Source organism: Oncorhynchus keta, chromosome 15 (assembly GCF_023373465.1).
Source record: "Oncorhynchus keta strain PuntledgeMale-10-30-2019 chromosome 15, Oket_V2, whole genome shotgun sequence".
NCBI lineage: Eukaryota > Metazoa > Chordata > Actinopteri > Salmoniformes > Salmonidae > Oncorhynchus > Oncorhynchus keta.
In genome coordinates, this window is record NC_068435.1 from 35,264,397 (window position 1) to 35,283,754 (window position 19,358).

At 41.7% G+C, this 19,358-nt stretch overlaps 1 long non-coding RNA gene across 1 annotated transcript; it reads left to right on the forward strand.

The window, feature by feature from the left end:
• The first annotated feature begins 5,620 nt into the window (after window positions 1-5,620).
• On the forward strand, window positions 5,621-12,795 carry LOC118395134 (uncharacterized). The gene is made up of 4 exons (XR_004827906.2): window positions 5,621-5,736; window positions 10,439-10,582; window positions 11,223-11,379; window positions 11,772-12,795. It is a non-coding gene; the product is annotated as an uncharacterized LOC118395134 (long non-coding RNA).
• The last annotated feature ends 6,563 nt before the right edge of the window (window positions 12,796-19,358 follow it).

A 19,358-nucleotide genomic window follows, 5' to 3' on the forward strand; every position in this document is an offset into this window, starting at 1 on the left:
TTTCCGTGAAACAGAGAATGTTACAATCTCCAATGTCTCTCTGGAAGGCAACCCTTGCCCTAATTTCGTCCACCTTGTTGTCTAGAGACTGGACATTGGGGAGTAATATACTCTGAAGCGGTGGGTGGTGTGCACGCCTCCGAAGTCTGACCAAGAGGCCGCTCTGTCTACCCCTTCTGCGGGTACATTGTTTTGGGTCAGCCTCTGGGATTAGATCCAATGTCCTGGGTGGTTGTCCGAACAAAGGAAAGTCGTATTCCTGGTCGTAATGTTGGTAAGTTGACGTCGCTCCTATATTCAATAGTTATTCCTGGATGTACACTCAGCAAAAAAAGAAACGTCCTCTTACTGTCAAATGTATTTATTTTCAACAAACTTAACATGTGTAAATATTTGTAAGAACATAACAAGATTCAACAACTGAGCCATAAACTGAACAAGTTCCAAAGACATGTGACTAACAGAAATGGTATAATGTGTCCCTGAACAAAGTGGGGGTCAAAATCAAAATTAACAGTCAGTATCTGGTGTGGCCACCAGCTGCATTAAGTACTGCAGTGCATCTCCTCCTCATGGACTGCACCAGATTTTCCAGTTATTGCTGTCAGATGTTACCCCACTCTTCCACCAAGGCACCTGCAATTCCCGGACATTTCTGAGGGGAATAGCCCTAGCCCTCACCCACCAATCCAAAAGGTCCTAACCGTGCTCAATGGGATTGAGATCCGGGCTCTTCGCTGGTCATGGCAGAACACTGACATTCCTGATTGCAAGAAATCACGCACAGAACGAGCAGTATGGCTGGTGGCATTGTCATGCTGGAGGGTCATGTCAGGATGAGCCTGAAGGAAGGGTACCACATGAGGTAGGAGGATGTCTTCCTGTAATGCACAGTGGTGAGATGACCTGCAATGACAACAAGCTTAGTCCGATGATGCTGTGACACACCGCCCCAGACGATGACGGACCCTCCACCTCCAAATCGACCCAGAGTACAGACCTCGGTGTAATGCTCATTCCTTCGACGATAAACGGGAATCCGACCATCACTCTTGGTGACACAAAACCGTGATTCGTCAGTGAAGAACACTTTTTGCCAGTCCTGTCTGGTCCAGTGACGGTGGGTTTGTTCCCATAGGCGATGTTGTGCTGGTGAAGTCTGGTGAGGACCTGCCTTACAACAGGCCTACAAGCCCTCAGTCCAGCCTCTCTCAGCACTGATGGAGGGATTGTGCGTTCCTGGTGTAACTCGGGCAGTTGTTGTTGCCTTCCTGTACCTGTCCCGCAGGTGTGATGTTCGGATGCACCGATCCTGTGCAGGTGTTGTTACACATGGTCTGCCACTGCGAGGACAATCAGCTGTCCATCCTATCACCCTGTAGCGCTGTCTTAGGCGTCTCACAGTACGGACATTGCAATTTATTGCCCTGGCCACATTTCCAGTCCTCATGCCTCCTTGCAGCATGCCTAAGGCACGTTCATGGAGATGATCAGGGACCCTGGGCATCTTTCTTTTGGTGTTTTTCAGAGTCAGTAGAAAGGCCTCTTGAGTGTCCTAAGTTTTCATAACTGTGACCTTAATTGCCTACTGTCTGTAAGCTGTTAGTGTCTTAACGACCGTTCCACAGGTGCATGTTCATGAATTGTTTATGGTTCATTGAACAAGCATGGGAAACAGTGTTTAAACCCTTTACAATGAAGATATGTGAAGTTATTTGGATTTTTACGAATTATCTTTGAAAGACAGGGTCCTGAAAAAGGTCCGTTTTGCTTTTTGCTGAGTTTATGTTATAACACTTAAGATTTTCTGGGCTAACAATGTAAGAAATAATATATTAAAAAAACGAAATACTGCATAGTTTCCTAAGCACTCAAAGCGAGGCGACCATCTCCGTCTGCGCCACCTTGCTAATGTAATTCTGTGTCAGCACCCAAAGGGCTAGTAACTTTGAGCTCTCCCCTTAGACTTCGCTGTGACGTAGTTTCCCCATGAGTGACAAAACACTGAGCCAATCACGGCGCAACGCTCCGTATTTTCTGCTATCTTGCCACACCACCACAGAAAGCTCTGAGCTGGTATGAAATACCTGCATTTTGGAGCTCCTTACTCAAGAAAACAAAAAAGAGACCATGTTTGTATGGAGCTTTATTAACTCAATGATATACACTACTGTTCAAAAGTTTGGAGTCACTTAGAAATGTCCTTGTTTTTGAAAGAAGAGCAATTTTTTTCCCATTAAAATAACATCAGATTGATCAGTAACACAGTGTAGATACTGTTAACGTTGTAAATGACTATTGTAGCTGGAAACGGCTGATTTTCTATGGAATATCTACACAGGCGTACGGAGGCCCACAGGAGAACACCGAGAATGCGGTCCATGCCACCAAGTCTGTGGAGACCACACGCGCTCACCTGCAGGGCCAGCTACACAGTCTCACCGTGCAGCTCCGGGTAACACACAAGTTCAGGCATTAGTCTATTAGTCAGTCAATCAATCACTATATTGTCTGAGTTGGGAAAGGTGTATTTCTAAGCCTTAACCATTCTGTCTGTAGAATAAGACACCGGTAAAGTAAAGGAGGTAGTTTGCAGTCAGTATTATGCTTCCAGCCTGTGTGTGTGATGTCTGGGACTGTTGGGAAGAAAGACTGTAAAAAGTAGACATTTCTGTTTCACAAAGAATAGTCTTCTATACAACCCATTCAAGACGGATGTCGTCCATGAGTGAAATCCTATCTTGTTTTCACCAGGCTAGAGATAATTATTAAGATATGTTGAAAGGTTAAACAGTCAGTGTTTGTTCCCTGTCTTTCTTTCTCCCAGGGTTTGGAGAGGCAGCTGACTGAGCAGAAGATGGAGATAGATGGTCTGAGGGGGGAGATCTCCAGTGTGTCTGAGAAGGCAGAACAGGAGAAAGAGGGCCTGAAGAAGGCCACCCGTGCCCAGAAACAGAGGGCCGAGAGGTTCGAAGCTGCTGTGGATAAATGTTACACTCAGCTGAGGGAGAAGGTATGTATGGGTAATGTTGGGAGTCAGTTTGGAGGTCATCATTTTCTCGTCCCCAGGGTTTAGTTCAGGCTGGAGAACATGTTTTGAAACCAGGAGATACTACATGTACTTGTCCAATAACACCACAGCTTTTTTAGTTGTATTTTTGTAATACTTTTTATTTATTGGTTTTAGATCACAACAGAATCCCAACAAGAGATATACACATTTACCCCCCCCCCCTCCCCTCCCAACATGAAAAGGAAATAATTAATCTCTACACACCGACAGTCAGCATTTCATAAAACAATATAATGGTACGCCGACACGCACCCACACATGCTTACACACATCTTCTACAGTCGCATACATGCACCCATTCTCACACACATCCACCGACACACAAACACCCATCTCTTTCAAACATGTACATTTTATCTTCTGTTAGGGCCTATAAATATTTGCCAATATAATGTCAGTTTTCTATACTTTTTCCCATCGTATCTCAGAGTTATTTGGTTTCTTATTCTATGAGTTACCATTTACCAGACTGTAGATTTCATTAATTGTTTCTTTCCAATTTCTTATTTGTGGTGCCAGGGGTTTAAGGCAGTTTCTAGTCATCTGTTTAAGTGCTGTTATTCTCAGAATTCTGAAAAGGTACTTATCATTTTGGAGGACCAGTGTATGAAGGGTTCTCCCAAGGAACATGTGTTCTGGATTTAGAGAACGTGAGTGTTCAAGCGTATCATCCAGTACTTTATATACTTCGGTCCAGAAATTATTGAGGACTGGGCAGGAAAATAGTATGTAGATGTGATTAGCCCTGCTCTCCCCACAATTACGCCAGCAATTTGGTGTGATGTCACAGTTGTATTGTTGTTGTATTATAGGAGTTATGAAACATCTTGACTGAATTTCCCAAGAGAATTCCCTACAGAGTAGAGTTAGTTGTCTTGGACTTGTTCTTCTAGATATGTCCTCCCATTCCTCTGCGGTTGTTACTATTTGCAGCTCGTCTAACCAATTGGTTTTCACTATAATGTTCTCATCTTTTGTTTCTTCTCTGATAATTCTGTGCCCCAGCACATTCTTGGCATTTACTTTCTTAGATGTCTTTTCTATCTAATTAAAGGATGTACAGTGCCTTCGGAATGTTTTCAGACCCCTTGACGTTTGCCACATTTTGTTACATTACAGCCTTATTCTACAATTGATTCAATTAGGGATGCACCAATATGACATTTTTGCCTGATACCGATATCCAATATTTTCCTTGTTAAAAAACCCGATACCGATATTAAAATTTTTAACAGCTTTTTAAGTATTATAGTACAGTTAAATATTTGAGACACACACACACACAGTTATTACAGTTATACACAGTTATACACACAGCTATTTTGTTGGCATTTGCATACTCTACCGTTCAAAAGTTTGGGGTCACTTAGAAATGTCCTTGTTTTTGAAAGAAAAGCATATTTTTTTGTCCATTAAAAGAACATCAAATTGATCAGAAACACAGTATAGACATTGTTAATGTTGTAAATGACTATTGTAGCTGGAAACAGCTGATTTAATGGAATATATACGTAGGCGTACAGAGGCCCATTATCAGCAACCATCACTCCTGTGCTCCAATGGCATGTTGTGTTAGCTAATCCAAGTTGATCATTTTAAAAGGCTAATTGATAATTAGAAAACCCCTTTGCAATTATGTTAGCACAGCTGAAAACTGTTGTCCTGATTAAAGAACCAATCAAACTGGCCTTCTTCTTTCTTTTGAAACGTGTCAGTCTGTTCTTGTTCTGAGAAATGAAGGCTATTCCATGTGAGAAATTGCCAAGAAACTGAAGATCTCGAACAACACTGTGTACTAGTCCCTTCACAGACCAGCTCAAACTGACTCTAACCAGAATAGAGAGAGGAGTGGGAGACCCCGGTGCAGAACTGAGCAAGAGGACAAGTACATTAGAGGATTGAGAAACAGACGCCTCACAAGTCCTCAACTGGCAACGTCATTAAATAGTACCTGCAAAACACCAGTCTCAACGTCAAGAGTGAAGAGGCAACTCCGGGATGCTGGCCTTCTAGGTAGAGTTGCAAAGAATAAGCCATATCTCAGACTGGCCAATCATTTTTATTTATTAAGATGGGCAAAAGAACAAAGACATTGGACAGAGGTACTCTGCCTCGATTGCCAGCATCCCAGAGTCGCCTCTTCAAAGACCCCTCTTTTACGATGCTACTACTCTTAGGTTTATTATCTATGGATAGTCACTTTAACTCTACCTACATGTACATATTACCTCAATTACCTTGACTAACCACATTGACTCTGTACTGATACCCCTGTATATAGCCTTGCTATTGTTATTTTACTGCTGCTCTTTAATTATTTGTTTACTTGTATTTTTTTTTTTTACTTATCTATTTTCTACTGAACAGTTATTTTTCTTAAAACTGCATTGTTGGTTGTAAGTGAGCATTTCACTGTACTACACCTTTTGTATATTAGCGCATGTGACAAATACAATTTTATTTGATTTAATAAATCTGAGCTGATATGGCACTATAAGGCTGTGACTGGATGGTTCCATTGTAACTAATGATACGCTGTTCCACGACCTAGAAAACCATCACTGGCCCAGGGAGGTATGACATCCAGGATTTCACTGAGAACCGGGAGAAGAAGCCATGCACTGTGAGACGTGACATCAGTAAGGTTTAAAGACTTCATGAAGGTACTGCAGTAACCTACCACTAGAGGGAGACACATACTCATATACAAGGCATTGTTTACCTCTGTGAAAGGAGGCATGTGATCATTGGGAATGGTCATCAAATTTTCATCAATCAACTAATCAATTATTTTACAGTGTTTAGTACCCTTTTACTAGAACATTTGCAGGCTTGGAGAGTAACGGATTACAACAAACTGCAATAGTTACATTACCAGCAAAAATATTGTAATCAGATTACAGATACTTTTGAAAAAGTAGATGATTACCTCGAGGATTACTTTTAAATTCAGAAAAACAATCTTTGACACTTCAAATCAGCGTTGAAAAAAAGCGCAAGTTTATGTTTGTTCCACCTGAGCGAGTCTGACCACAGGTCAGTAACCACTATGATGACACACCAACTGTGTTTGATGCATCTCAGGAAAAGGGCAGGAATAGGCTTTTGTAGGCTACAGTCCAAGCTATTTCTTCCAATGGTGTGACTGCTGTCGTCATCCAAAGATTATCCAACTTGAATAAACGCTTGGAGTTAAGGATGACAGCAGTAGCTAAGTCTACGGTGATACGGATATCACTTGTTACTGATATCTACATAGCGCATTGATGTGAATCACACTCCTGCTCTCTCATTTAGTTATGGGCGCCTTATGGATTGTGGCTGTTGTTGATGGCTGATCACAAATCTAAATGTGTATTTGAACTCAATAATGGTTGAATTCAAGAAGTTTAAGCTGCCTTTCAATTATTGTTTTTGAAACCAGTGGACCGCCAGTGAAAAATGCATCGCTTCTTAGAGCGGATCCAAGCCTTTGGGAGACAATCAATTGTTTTTTCTTCAATAGTGCTCAAAGCATGCCATTCCATGAGCGCAGCATTTATGACAATCCATGACAACAAAATCATAAACAACAGAGTAGGGCTGGCTAATAAGTCCTTAGTATGCAAATCAAATCAAATCAAATCAAATTTTATTTGTCACATACACATGGTTAGCAGATGTTAATGCGAGTGTAGCGAAATGCTTGTGCTTCTAGTTCCGACAATGCAGTAGTAACCAACAAGTAATCTAACTAACAATTCCAAAACTACTGTCTTATACACAGTGTAAGGGGATAAAGAATATGTACATAAGGATATATGAATGAGTGATGGTACAGGGCAGCATACAGTAGATGGTATCGAGTACAGTATATACATATGAGATGAGTATGTAGACAAAGTAAACAAAGTGGCATAGTTAAAGTGGCTAGTGATACATGTATTACATAAGGATGCAGTCGATGATATAGAGTACAGTATATACGTATGCATATGAGATGAATAATGTAGGGTAAGTAACATTATATAAGGTAGCATTGTTTAAAGTGGCTAGTGATATATTTACATAATTTCCCATCAATTCCCATTATTAAAGTGGCTGGAGTTGGGTCAGTGTTAATGTCAGTGTGTTGGCAGCAGCCACTCAATGTTAGTGGTGGCTGTTTAACAGTCTGATGGCCTTGGGATAGAAGCTGTTTTTCAGTCTCTCGGTCCCTGCTTTGATGCACCTGTACTGACCTCGCCTTCTGGATGATAGCGTGGTGAACAGGCAGTGGTTGATGTCCTTGATGATCTTTATGGCCTTCCTGTAACATCGGGTGGTGTAGGTGTCCTGGAGGGCAGGTATTTTGCCCCCGGTGATGCGTTGTGCAGACCTCACTACCCTCTGGAGAGCCTTACGGTTGAGGGCGGAGCAGTTGCCGTACCAGGAGGTGATACAGCCCGCCAGGATGCTCTCGATTGTGCATCTGTAGAAGTTTGTGAGTGCTTTTGGTGACAAGTATTGGGGTCATGCTCAGGTAAAATAATTTGGCTAATCTATACTTCCATATTTCCAAGTCCTATTTTTGAAAATCAAGGGGTATAACATTTATTGGAATGACTGGAATTTTTTATGTAAAGATATAATTTAATCGTATTTTTATATGTAGTAGAAAGCAATGGGTTAGAAGAAGCCTCCATAACCAACCCATAAAGTAACATTTAACATCCATATATGACCAGCTATGTAAACTTTAACATAGATTTATCCTGCAATAGATGTCGTTCAATTGGTAACATTCATTTTGGTCTTCTTCTAATCTAAAAGTAACTGAATGTAATCAGATTACGTTACTGAGTCTGGGTAATCCAAAAGTTACGTTACTGATGACAATGTTGGACAGGTAACTAGTAACTGTAACTGATTACATTTAGAATGTAACCTACCCAACCCTGAACATTTGTCAAGTGCTTTACAGTAACCCAGCCTAGACCCCAAAGGAGGGAGCAGTAGCACAGTGGCATGGAAAAACTCCCTAGAAGAAAGAAAACTTGAGAGGAACCAGTTTCCGTTTGCGCCACCGGTCAGAAGATTGTTGATAATTATAGTAATGCTATTATTGTACTTTCTCAATTGACAGAAGCAGACTACTCCAGGCCCAGGGGCTTATGGGAATGGGGGCATCCCGTCTCGGCTGCTGGATGAGAGTATCACAATTCCAGTGTGTCAGAAGTTTACATACACTAAGTTGACTGTGCCTTTAGCCTTTAAACAGCTTGGAAAATTTCAGGAAATGAAGCTTCTGAAAGGCTAATTGACATAATTTGAGTCAATTGGAGGTGTACCTGTGGATGTATTTCAAGGCCTACCTTCAAACTCAGTGCCTCTTTGCTTGACATCATGGGAAAATCAAAAGAAATCAGCCAAGACCTCAGAATTTCTTTTAGATCTCCACAAGTATGGTTCATCCTTGGGAGCAATTTCCAAATGCGTGAAGGTACCACGTTCATCTGTACAAACAATAGTACACAAGTATAAGCACCATGGGACCACGCAGCCGTCATACCGCTCAGGAAGGAGACGCGCTCTGTCTCCTAGAGATGAACGTACTTTGGTGCAAAAAGTGCAAATCAATCCCAGAACAACAGCAATGCTGGAGGAAAATGCTGGAGGAATCAGGTACAAAAGTATCTATATCCACAGTAAAACAAGTCCTATATCAACATGACCCGAAAGGTCGCTCAGCAAGGAAGAAGACACTGCTCCAAAACCACCATAAATAAGCCAGACTACGGTATGCAACTGCATGTGGGGACAAAGATCATACTTTTTGGAGAAATGTCCTCTGGTCTGATGAAATGACCATCGTTATGTTTGGAAGAAAAATGCATGTGAAGCATGGGGGTGGCAGCATCATTTTGTGGGGGTGCTTTGCTGCAGGAGGGACTGGTGCACTTCACAAAATAGATGCCATCATGAGGTAGGAAAATTGTGGATATATTGAAGCAACATCTCAAGACATCAGGAAGTTAAAGCTTGGTCGCAAATGGGTCTTCCAAATGGACAATGTCCCCAAGCATACTTCCAAAGTTGTGGCAAAATGGCTTAAGGACAACAAAGTCAAGGTATTGGAGTAGCCATCACAAATCCCTGATCTTTGTGGGCTATACTCGGCCTTGTCTCAGGATGGTAAGTTGGTGGTTGAAGATATCCCTCTAGTGGTGTGGGGGCTGTGCATTGGCAAAGTGGGTGGGGTTATATCCTTCCTGTTATCATCGGATGGGGCCACAGTGTCTCCTGACCCCTCCTGTCTCAGCCTCCAGGATTTATGCTGCAGTAGTTTATGTGTCGGGGGGCTAGGGTCAGTTTGTTATATCTGGAGTACTTCTTCTGTCTTATCTGGTGTCCTGTGTGAATTTAAGTATGCTCTCTCTAATTCTCTCTTTCTCTCTTTCTTTCTCTCTCTCAGAGGACCTGAGCCCTAGGACCATGCCTCAGGACTACCTGGCATGATGACTCCTTGCTGTCCCCAGTCCACCTGGCCTTGCTGCTGCTCCAGTTTCAAATGTTCTGCTTGTGATTATTATTATTTGACCATGCTGGTCATTTATGAACATTTGAACACCGTGGCCATGTTCTGTTATAATCTCCACTCGGCACAGCCAGAAGAGGACTGGCCACCCCACATTGCCTGGTCCCTCTCTAGGTTTCTTCCTAGGTTTTGGCCTTTCTATGGAGTTTTTCCTAGCCACCGTGCTTCTACACCTGTACTGCATTGTTTGGGGTTTTAGGCTGGGTTTCTGTACAGCACTTTGAGATATCAGCTGATGTACGAAGGGCTATATAAATAAATTTGATTTGATCTCAATCCCATATAAAATTTGTGGAACTGGAAAAGCATGTGCGAGCAAGGAGGCCTTCAAAGCTGACTCAGTTACACCAGCTCTGTCAAGAGGAATGGGCCAAAATTCACCCAACTTATTGTGGGAAGCTGTGGAAGGCTACCCGAAATGTTTGACCCAAGTTAAACAATTTAAAGGCAATGTTACCAAATACTAATTGAGTGTATGTAAACTTCTGACCCACTGGGAATGTGATGAAAGAAATATAAGCTGAAATAAATCATTCTCTCTACTATTATTCTGACATTTCACATTTTTAAAATAAAGTGGTGATCCTAACTGACCTAAAACAGGGCATTTTTACTCGGATTAACTGTCAGGAATTGTGAAACTGAGTTTAAATGTATTTGGCTAAGGTGTATGTAAACTTCTGACTTCAACTGTATATGATTAGCTACAAACAGGGAGGGAGGCATAACTTATGAATGAATGAATTAATGTTATTGATCCCTATAACAGGACATATGGTTGATTGACTTTTCCCTCTCTCTGTGTTCAGGATTCTGGTTTGTGCCCTGGTACCTAGAACCTTCAATGAGGTGCTCCTCAGATGAAGGTTCTCCACGTCAGAAAGCAAGGACCCTACGACCTCTTCACTGGCTGACGAGAAAAGCCAATCACCTTCGGATATTTTGCTGCCCCGGTAACTGCACCATTAATTAAATTACCCTTACGGGAAAAGATTGCAGTCAGTGTGCATTATAACTGCAGTACACTGCAGTGTAATTGCAGTTAGAGTGCAGTCTAACTGCAGTTATAATGCACGCTGACTGCAATCTTTTTTCGTAAGTGTAAGTACACTACAGTTATTCTGCAATTACTGCATCCAAAATACCACAGTCGACTGCAGTTACTGCACTTTTCCTGCAGGTTCAAAACTGCAATATTTTTTTGTAAGGGGAGATTTTATGTAAATGAGAATAACCCCTTGTAAAAAAAAAAGGTTAAATGAAGAACTATAAATGAAAAATAAGAACTGTCAGATTTGGATAATTGAGATTTCATAGAGTGTCATCATGACCCACTGTGAAGATTGATAATTGATTTTCTTCCATCGTGAACGTTTAAATGATCCTTTTTGTGCTACATTTTGTTCAACCATTTTCTTTCCTTTCTGATAAGCAGCTGAAAAGGAAACTGGATGATACACAATTAGCTATGCACTTTAAGGCATGTTTGATGTGTAATTCAACCTAACACCCTGCTTGCATCCGTGCCTTAAGGACATCCTTTCACATGCTATTTCGGAATAACTGGGTTGTTTTGCTGCCTTCCTGCCCTAGAAAAAAAGCTAATCTGAATCTTGGTACGTTCGTCAAGCCGGCTAAGGTCTGGTATGAGGGCCTTCTGCGGCCAGAGAAAAGACACCCCGGCACGATTGGCCACTACCCTTCCGAACGCATATATGTGGGTTCCCTGCCCCAATACCCCCGCCAAGAGGTTAGTATTACGGTTTAATAGAGGTAACCGGGTTACAGAGATTTACAGAGCACCCCCCACACACACATTTTGTTGAGTTAAAGCCTGAATTCAAAATGGATGACATAGATTGTTTTTCTCACCCATCGACACACAATACTCCATAATGACAAAGTGAAAACAAGCTTTTGGAGATTTTTGCAAATGTATTAAAAATGAAATATAGAAATATATAATTGACATAAATATTCACACCCCTGAGTGTACCTTGTACACCTTGTGCACCTTTGGCAGCGATTACAGATTTGAACAATTTTGAGTATGTCTGTATCAGCTTTGCACATCTGGATTTGGGGATTTTTCTCCCATTCTTCCTTGCTGATTTTCTCAAGCTCTGTTAAATCTTTCCACAGATTTTCAATGGGATTCACATCTGGGCATTGGCTGGGCTATTCAAGGACTTTCACATTCTTATTCTGACACCATTCCAGCATTGCTTTGGTTGTATGCTTCGGGTCATTGTCCTGTTGGAATGTAAATCTTTGCCCCATTTTAAGGTTGTTTTCAGTCTGAAACTTGTTCTCATCAAGGATTTTCCTATATTTGGCTCCATTCATTGTCACCTCTGTCCTTACCAGTCTCCCAGTCTCCCAATCCCCATAGCATGTTGCTGCCACCACCATGCTTCACAGTAGAGATGGTGTTAGATGGATGATGAGCTCTGCCTGTTTTTTTCCCCAGACATAGCGCTTTGCATTCAGGCCAAAGAGTAAAAAAATGTATCTCATCAGACCACAGATTTTTTTGCCTTATGCTCTGAGTCTTTCATGTGCCTTTTTGCAAACTCAAGGCATGCTCTCATGTGCCTTATTCTTAGGTGTGGCTTCCGTCTGGCCACTCTCCAATAAAGCCCAGATTGGTGAAGTGCTGTAGAGACTGTTGTCCTTCTGGCAGGTTCTCCCATCTCAGCCAAGGAACTATGTAGTAATATCAGTGGTCATTGGGTTCTTGGTCACCTCCCTGACCAAGGTCCTTCTTGCCCGGTTGTTCAGTTTGGTCGGACGGACAGCTCTTGGCAGAGTCTGGTTCGTTCCTTATTTTTAAAATGTCCCAATGATGGAGACCACTGTGCTCTTGAAATTGTTTCAGACCCTTCCTCGGATATACAGTATGCTTCATCACAATTCTATCTCAGATATCGACGGCCAGTTCCTTGGACTTCATGGTATAGTTTCTGCCTTGACATGCACTTTCAACTGTGGGACATTATATAGACAGGTGTGTTTCTTTATAAATCATGTCCAATCAACTGAATTTACCACAGGTGGACTCCAATCAAGGATGATCAAAGGAAATTGGATGCACCTGAGCTCAATTTGGAGTGTCATAGCAAAGGGGTGTGAATACTTATGTAAATGAGATATTTCTGCATTTCATTTTCAATACAATATCAAACATTTACAAAAACAAGTTTTCACTTTGTCATTATTGGGTATTGTGTGTAGATCCATTTTGAACTCAGGCTGTAACACAAAATATTTGGAATAAGTCAAGGGGTGTGAATACTTTCTGAAGGCACTGCACATATGAGCAGAAAGCTGAAGTCTACCTATCCATTTATGTAAATATATCCACTGTCTGATTCCCAATTTGTCCACTGGATAGCAGTAGCAGATCACATGACGTCTCTTGGTAACTTGAAACCAGTTTAGTTTGGTTTGGGTAGTGAGTCACTGTGCCAAAACGGCTGAATGGATCTATATATGACCTTAGCAATCAGGGCTTTCAAGGTATGGAATTTGTTATTTTGAAATAAGACACAGACATGTGAGACAATTCTTAGATTCTTGTGACATTGCCTGGAGTAAGATTTTTGAGGTAGCTTTTCAAAAAGGCCTCCCGAGTGGCGCAGTGGTCTAAGGCACTACATCGCAGTGCTAGCTGTGCCACTAGAGATCCTGGTTCGAGTCCAGGCTCTGTCGTAGCCGACCGCGACCGGGAGAACCTTCCAGAAGGACAATAATCTCTGCAGCACTCCACCAATCAGGCCTTTATGGTAGTGTCCAGGCGGAAGCCAATCCTTAGTAAAAGACACAACAGCCCACTTGGAGTTTGCCAAAAGGCACCTAAAGGACTCTCAGAACATGAGAAACAAGCTTTTCTGGTCTGATGAAACCAAGATTGAACTCTTTGGCCTGAATGCCAAGCGCCACGTCTGGAGGAAACCTGGCACCATCTCTACGGTGAAGCATGGTGGTGGCAGCATCATGCTGTGGGGATGTTTTTCAACTCCAGGGACTGGGAGACTAGTCAGGATTGTGGGAAAGATGAACGGAGCAAAGTACAGAGATCCTTGATGAAAACCTGCTCCAGTGCACACAGGACCTTAGACTGGGATGAAGGTTTTACCTTACATCAGGATAACGACCCTAAGCACACAGCCAAGACAATGCAGGAGTGGCTTCAGGACAGGGCTCTGAATGTCCTGGAGTGGCACACCCAAAAGCCAGAATTGAAACCGATGGAACATCTCTGGAGAGACCTGAAAATAGCTGTGCAGAAACGTTCCCCATCCAACCTGACAGAGCTTGAGAGGATCTGCTGAGAAGAATGGGAGAAACTCCCCAAATACAAGTGTGCCAAGCTTGTAGCATCATACTCAAGAAGGCTCAAGGCTGTAATCGCTGCCAAAGGTGCTTCAATAAAGTACTGAGGAAAGGGTCTGAATACTTATGTAACATCTTTTACATCTTTTTGTTATAAATTTGCCACCCCAAAAAAATACAATTTTTTTCTTATAGGATATTATTTTGTGTAGATTGAGGTTAATAAAACATTTTTTTTTTTAGAATAAGGCTGTAACGTAACCAAATGTGGAAAAAGTCAAGGGGTCTGAATACTTTCCCAAATGCACAGTATTTAGTTTAGTTTTATCTTAAAAGGATAACTTTTTTAATGTCTCGCTATTTAAATTTTTCTGAAATTCACTGAGGAGGATGGTCCTCCCCTTTCTCCTCTGAGGGGCCTCCACTGATAGATTTTTGAACATTCATTTGATATTGGAGTTATAGGCAATGTTACTGTATGTAACAGAAATATGGATCTCTCTTTCCCTCATAAAAATACGGTTACTTTTTATACCTATTTGTTGACCTGTGGTAAATTCATCATGAATTTTACCCCACTCGGCATCATCTGTAACCATTCGACCCATGCTGACACATTTTAAATCCCAATCCTAATTTATCTTACAAGGGGAGTCTGAAACGCATCAATATTCCCCCACATATGATGTCCTATTAGCAGCCTCCAGGTGAGGTTTTGGCCAGCGCAGCTCCACACTCCTCAGGTTGAGAATAAGGAAAACATAGTTAGATGACTACTTGCGGTCGCACAGCAACGTGTTGGCACAACATTCTTCAAAGATTGAGAGAAAAAGGAGGTTAGTCAGGAGTGGAGTTAGTGGATATACAAATGAGGTTACTGACGCTACAGGGGTTAGTAAAATATTAGCCTCTCCTTAGGGTCAGCATTACATGAGGTAGATGGTGTCCAATAAAATATTGCACACAGAAAAGGTTATGTTGATTTTTTACGACTCCGGCAGCTGATTTCAACTTTAAGGGAAATCGTTAAGTTAAACAAACAGCAGAAATGCGGTCTAGATGTGGATGTCATTGAAAGGCCACCATTATAAGCAGATAAGGTTTTACTATAGCTGTCAGTGCAATTGACTCTGATTTATTATTTATGAATCATAAAATGGGTGTGTGGGCTATTTGGGGAGTAACCCTGGTTTTCTGCCAACCCAGTTGAGGCATAAAGCAGTGAACTGCTCTGAGAAATGGATATACAATAAAACCACAACCAGAGAGACTCATACCAGTAGGAAGATTAAGATCAGATCTGTTTGGCCTGGACTGGATGCTCTCGCTCTCACACACACATACTCGCACACACACACGTTTGTTTGAATAGATAGAGGAAAAATATTTTGATCCGTGTCCTGTTGAGTCCAAGATGATGTCAAAGCGTGGCGTTTTAAGTTTATGTGTTTGCGAGCGGTGAGTCGAGGGTCAGAAAAACACTGTTACAAACGAGGCCACTGGGAAAGGAAGGAAATCCTCCTGGGTCACAGGATTTGTGGAAGGGCCTCGACCACTGAGGTATGGACTTGCAAACAAAAGCCAGTTGGGGGTGGGTGAGAGAGCTTTATGGACTTTTATAGCACAGAATTAGTCAAGAAAACACTTTTTTTTTAAACTCTACGGGCAGTTTAAGTTTCTTGGAGAAAAAAATAAAAACTCAAGTGTTGAGGTCTCAACATATCCATGTCAGAAACTACAGTATCCACAAGGAATTTGAGAATTGCTCAATTCTCCTCAGGGGAAGTTTGGTACACAACTTTAACTGAGGCATAATGGGGAAAGAGGGAAAAATTCAGAGGAGGAAATCAGCAAGGAAAAGCATTGTTTATACATACTGTAGCTCTGCCTCATGCATACTTATTTGGATGACTCAGGCCAGGACCATACAGCTGGTTTCAGTCAGGAGCCTACAGAGAGATTTAAGTGATAGTAAAACCTTAATGGATCACATGTGTAGAGAGAACGTCACATTTGTAATTGTGTTGCGTTTTGAGTCTTTCGCTGTATCATACCATAAAGAGCAGTGGAGCCAGCTGATAGACACTCCCCAAACAAGATAATTGAGAGGCGAGGTGAGATACGAAAAATAAGACATGCACTTGTAAATATTTACAGTGGAGCGTACCCAAGATATACCCATGTCCTCCTGAATCTCTAACAAGACATGAGTGCAAGAGCAAAACAATAACCCAAAGACAGCGTGACCATTTTTTGGGTCATCATCAGTTTGCAACAACATCAATGTTAGCGCACCATCTATTCTAGAGCCTTTGATGAGATCTGATGATGTTATGGACAAAGGCATAAAACTATAACGACCATGCCCCTGTCAAACAACCGTCATTCAGATGGACTGCACCATAACAGAATCATTTTGCGTCAATGATGTTGGTTAAATAGAAGGACCCCAACCAGAGAGACGGTACTTCGCATCGGCTGCCTAATAGGAAAGCCTTAAGGAGCCCTCCTCCATGTCAGGCCACAATAAGGGCCATGAATGCAGATTCTAAGCACATTAACATTCCTGATGAAATAACCCCAGGGAATGTAACTCTGTATGAGATATCTACAGTCCAGTCCAAAGCCCAAGGTTAGGCGCTATAGGGCCAGGGGTGAATTCAGATTGGAGACAGACATTGCAGATATAAATGTAACAAATATAATAAACTCACAATGCCATATTCATCTTCAGGCCAGCTTATACTATGTTCTACCCAATGCATTTCTATCTGAATTTTCTGTAACATTGGACTCTCCTGAACAGGAGAGCCGTTAGACAATAGCATTAGCAAACCCTTGCAATTTGAGATGTTTTGTTTTTTTCATTTTCTGATGGAGAAATGTTGCCATAACTCAACTCAGCCATGTTCAGTTTGAGGTGCAGAGGGTGCAGAGGAGAGCAGTGACAGAATTCTGCTGGATCAAATAGGGATTCTGATAGTACAGCTTGCGCCTCCAGCTTAGTCCTCTCTAGATAGGAGGACATCTCTTTTCTTTCAGCAGCCAAGGCCCCCCCATCGCCCTATGACTCACACATTCCTGGTGGTGCAAGTCAGTGCCATGGGACCGCTCATGTTTCACAGAGGAGCTCCATGATGAATAGATGAAATATGGCCATAGATGATTGGTCTTTCCCCTCGGCCCTATAAAGTTTGCGTGTATATGTTTGAGCTTTTCAATATTTGATGAGACTCCAGGGGCTCATTGCCTAGGGAACAGTGTTACAGCTTGCTGAATGATGCTCCAGAGAAAAGTGAATGAGGTCACATACCTGTGGGCGTTAGCCAAGAAAAAAACAATGCTTCAGGAGAGAATGAGAGTGGTACTTGAAACTAAAAGTAATCTACGCACTGGGGATATTTTCCCTGTCTTTTCCTTTTCCTTTCCCATTTGTCTGCCTCGGGTCTCTTGTTTCACCCCACTCTGTGCTCTGGTTTCGGGTTCAGAACATGACGGGCCCAACCAGGGGTCATGGTCTCCAAATGTTTAGGGTCTACCAGTCTTCATTACATAGTCGAGGACGTTATTTAAATGTTTCTCAACTTTTGTAACCTTCAAACCTTGTTGTGTACTGAATTCTACATCTGTTGGTGTTTTACTCTCCCTTTGTTTTCTGCTTTGTTAAAGACATTGTTCCCCCACAACGTTCTAAAGAAACCCACACTGACATACCGATCGATGTGTAACTGGAGTCACTGACAACACACATCAACCTCCCTCAACCTGGTCTCAGAGCATTTTGTATTATTTTATATGTAAATCCGAAACACTCTATTTGGTATGATATGTTAAGAATTACAATTCGTATTATATGTTACGAATTTGCAAAACGTACAATATTATACACATTTGCAAAAACGTATGATATGTTACGAATTCTAGCTTGGTGGCTAGCTGGATAACGTTAGCTAGGCTAGAGGTTAGGGTTAGGGGTTAGGCTTAATGTTATGCTTAAGTTTAGGAGTTAGGTTAAAGGGTTAAGGTTAGGGTTAGGGGCAGCTAACCTGTAGATGCAAAGTAGCTAAAAAGTAGGAAATAGCTTAAGTTGCTAATTAGCTAAAATTATAAAGTTGTCAGTGATGAGATTTGAACTCACAACATTTGGGTTGCCAGACACTTGCATTATACGCCCACCCGTCTATCCAGACCAACCAACCTACTTTCATTTTTGCCTTAAGTTGCTAGCTATTTGTCTTATGCAACCATACCAAACATGACATATCATATAAATTTATTTTTGGGGTTTATGTTTACTATGTTAAGTCTAGTCTATGAGACCAGTCTAGTAGGCTATGTACAGTTGAACACAGTTTACATACACTTAGGTTCTAAAAAAATTCTTGTTAACAAACTATAGTTTTGGCAAGTTGGTTAGGACATCTAGTGCTTGACACAAGTAATTTTTCAAACAATTGTTTACAGACAGATTATTTCACTTATAATTCACTGTATCACTATTCCAGTGGGTCAGAAGATTACATACACCAAGTTGACTGTGCCTCTAAACAGCTTGGACAATTCCAGAAAGAAATATCATGGCTTTAGAATCTTCTGATAGGTTAATTGACATAATTTGAGTCAATTGGAGGTGTACCTGTGGATGTATTTCAAAGCCTACCTTCAAACTCAGTGCCTCTTTGCTTGACATCATGGGACAATCTAAAAACAATCCGCCAAGACCTCAGAAACAAAGACCACAAGTCTGGTTCATCATTGGGAGCAATTTCCAAATGCCTAAAGGTACCACGTTCATCTGTACAAACAATAGTACGCAGGTATAAACACCATGGGACCAGCCGTCATACCGCTCAGGAAGGAGACACATTCTGTTTCCTAAAGATAGTGAAAATCAATCCCAGAACAACAGCAAAGGACCTTGTGAAGATGCTAGAGGAAACAGGTACAAAAGTATCTATATCCACAGTAAAACGAGTCCTATATCGACATAACCTGAATGACCGCTCAGCAAGGAAGAAGCCACTGCTCCAAAACTGCCATAAAAAAGCCAGACTACGGTTTGCAACTGCACATGGGGACAAAGATTGTACTTTTTGGAGAAATATCCTTTGGTGAAACAAAAATATAACTGTTTGGCCATAATGACCATTGTTATGTTTGGAGGAGAAAAGGGGATGCTTGCAAGCCCAAGAACACCATCTCAACCGGGAAGCACTGGGGTGCAGCATCATGTTGTGGGGATGCTTTGCTGCACAAGGAACTGGTGCACTTCACAAAATAGATGGCATCATGAGTTAGGAAAATGATGTGGATATATTGAAGCAACATCTCAAGACATCAGTCAGGAAGTTAAAGCTTGGTCGCAAATGGGTCTTCCAAATGAACAATAACCCC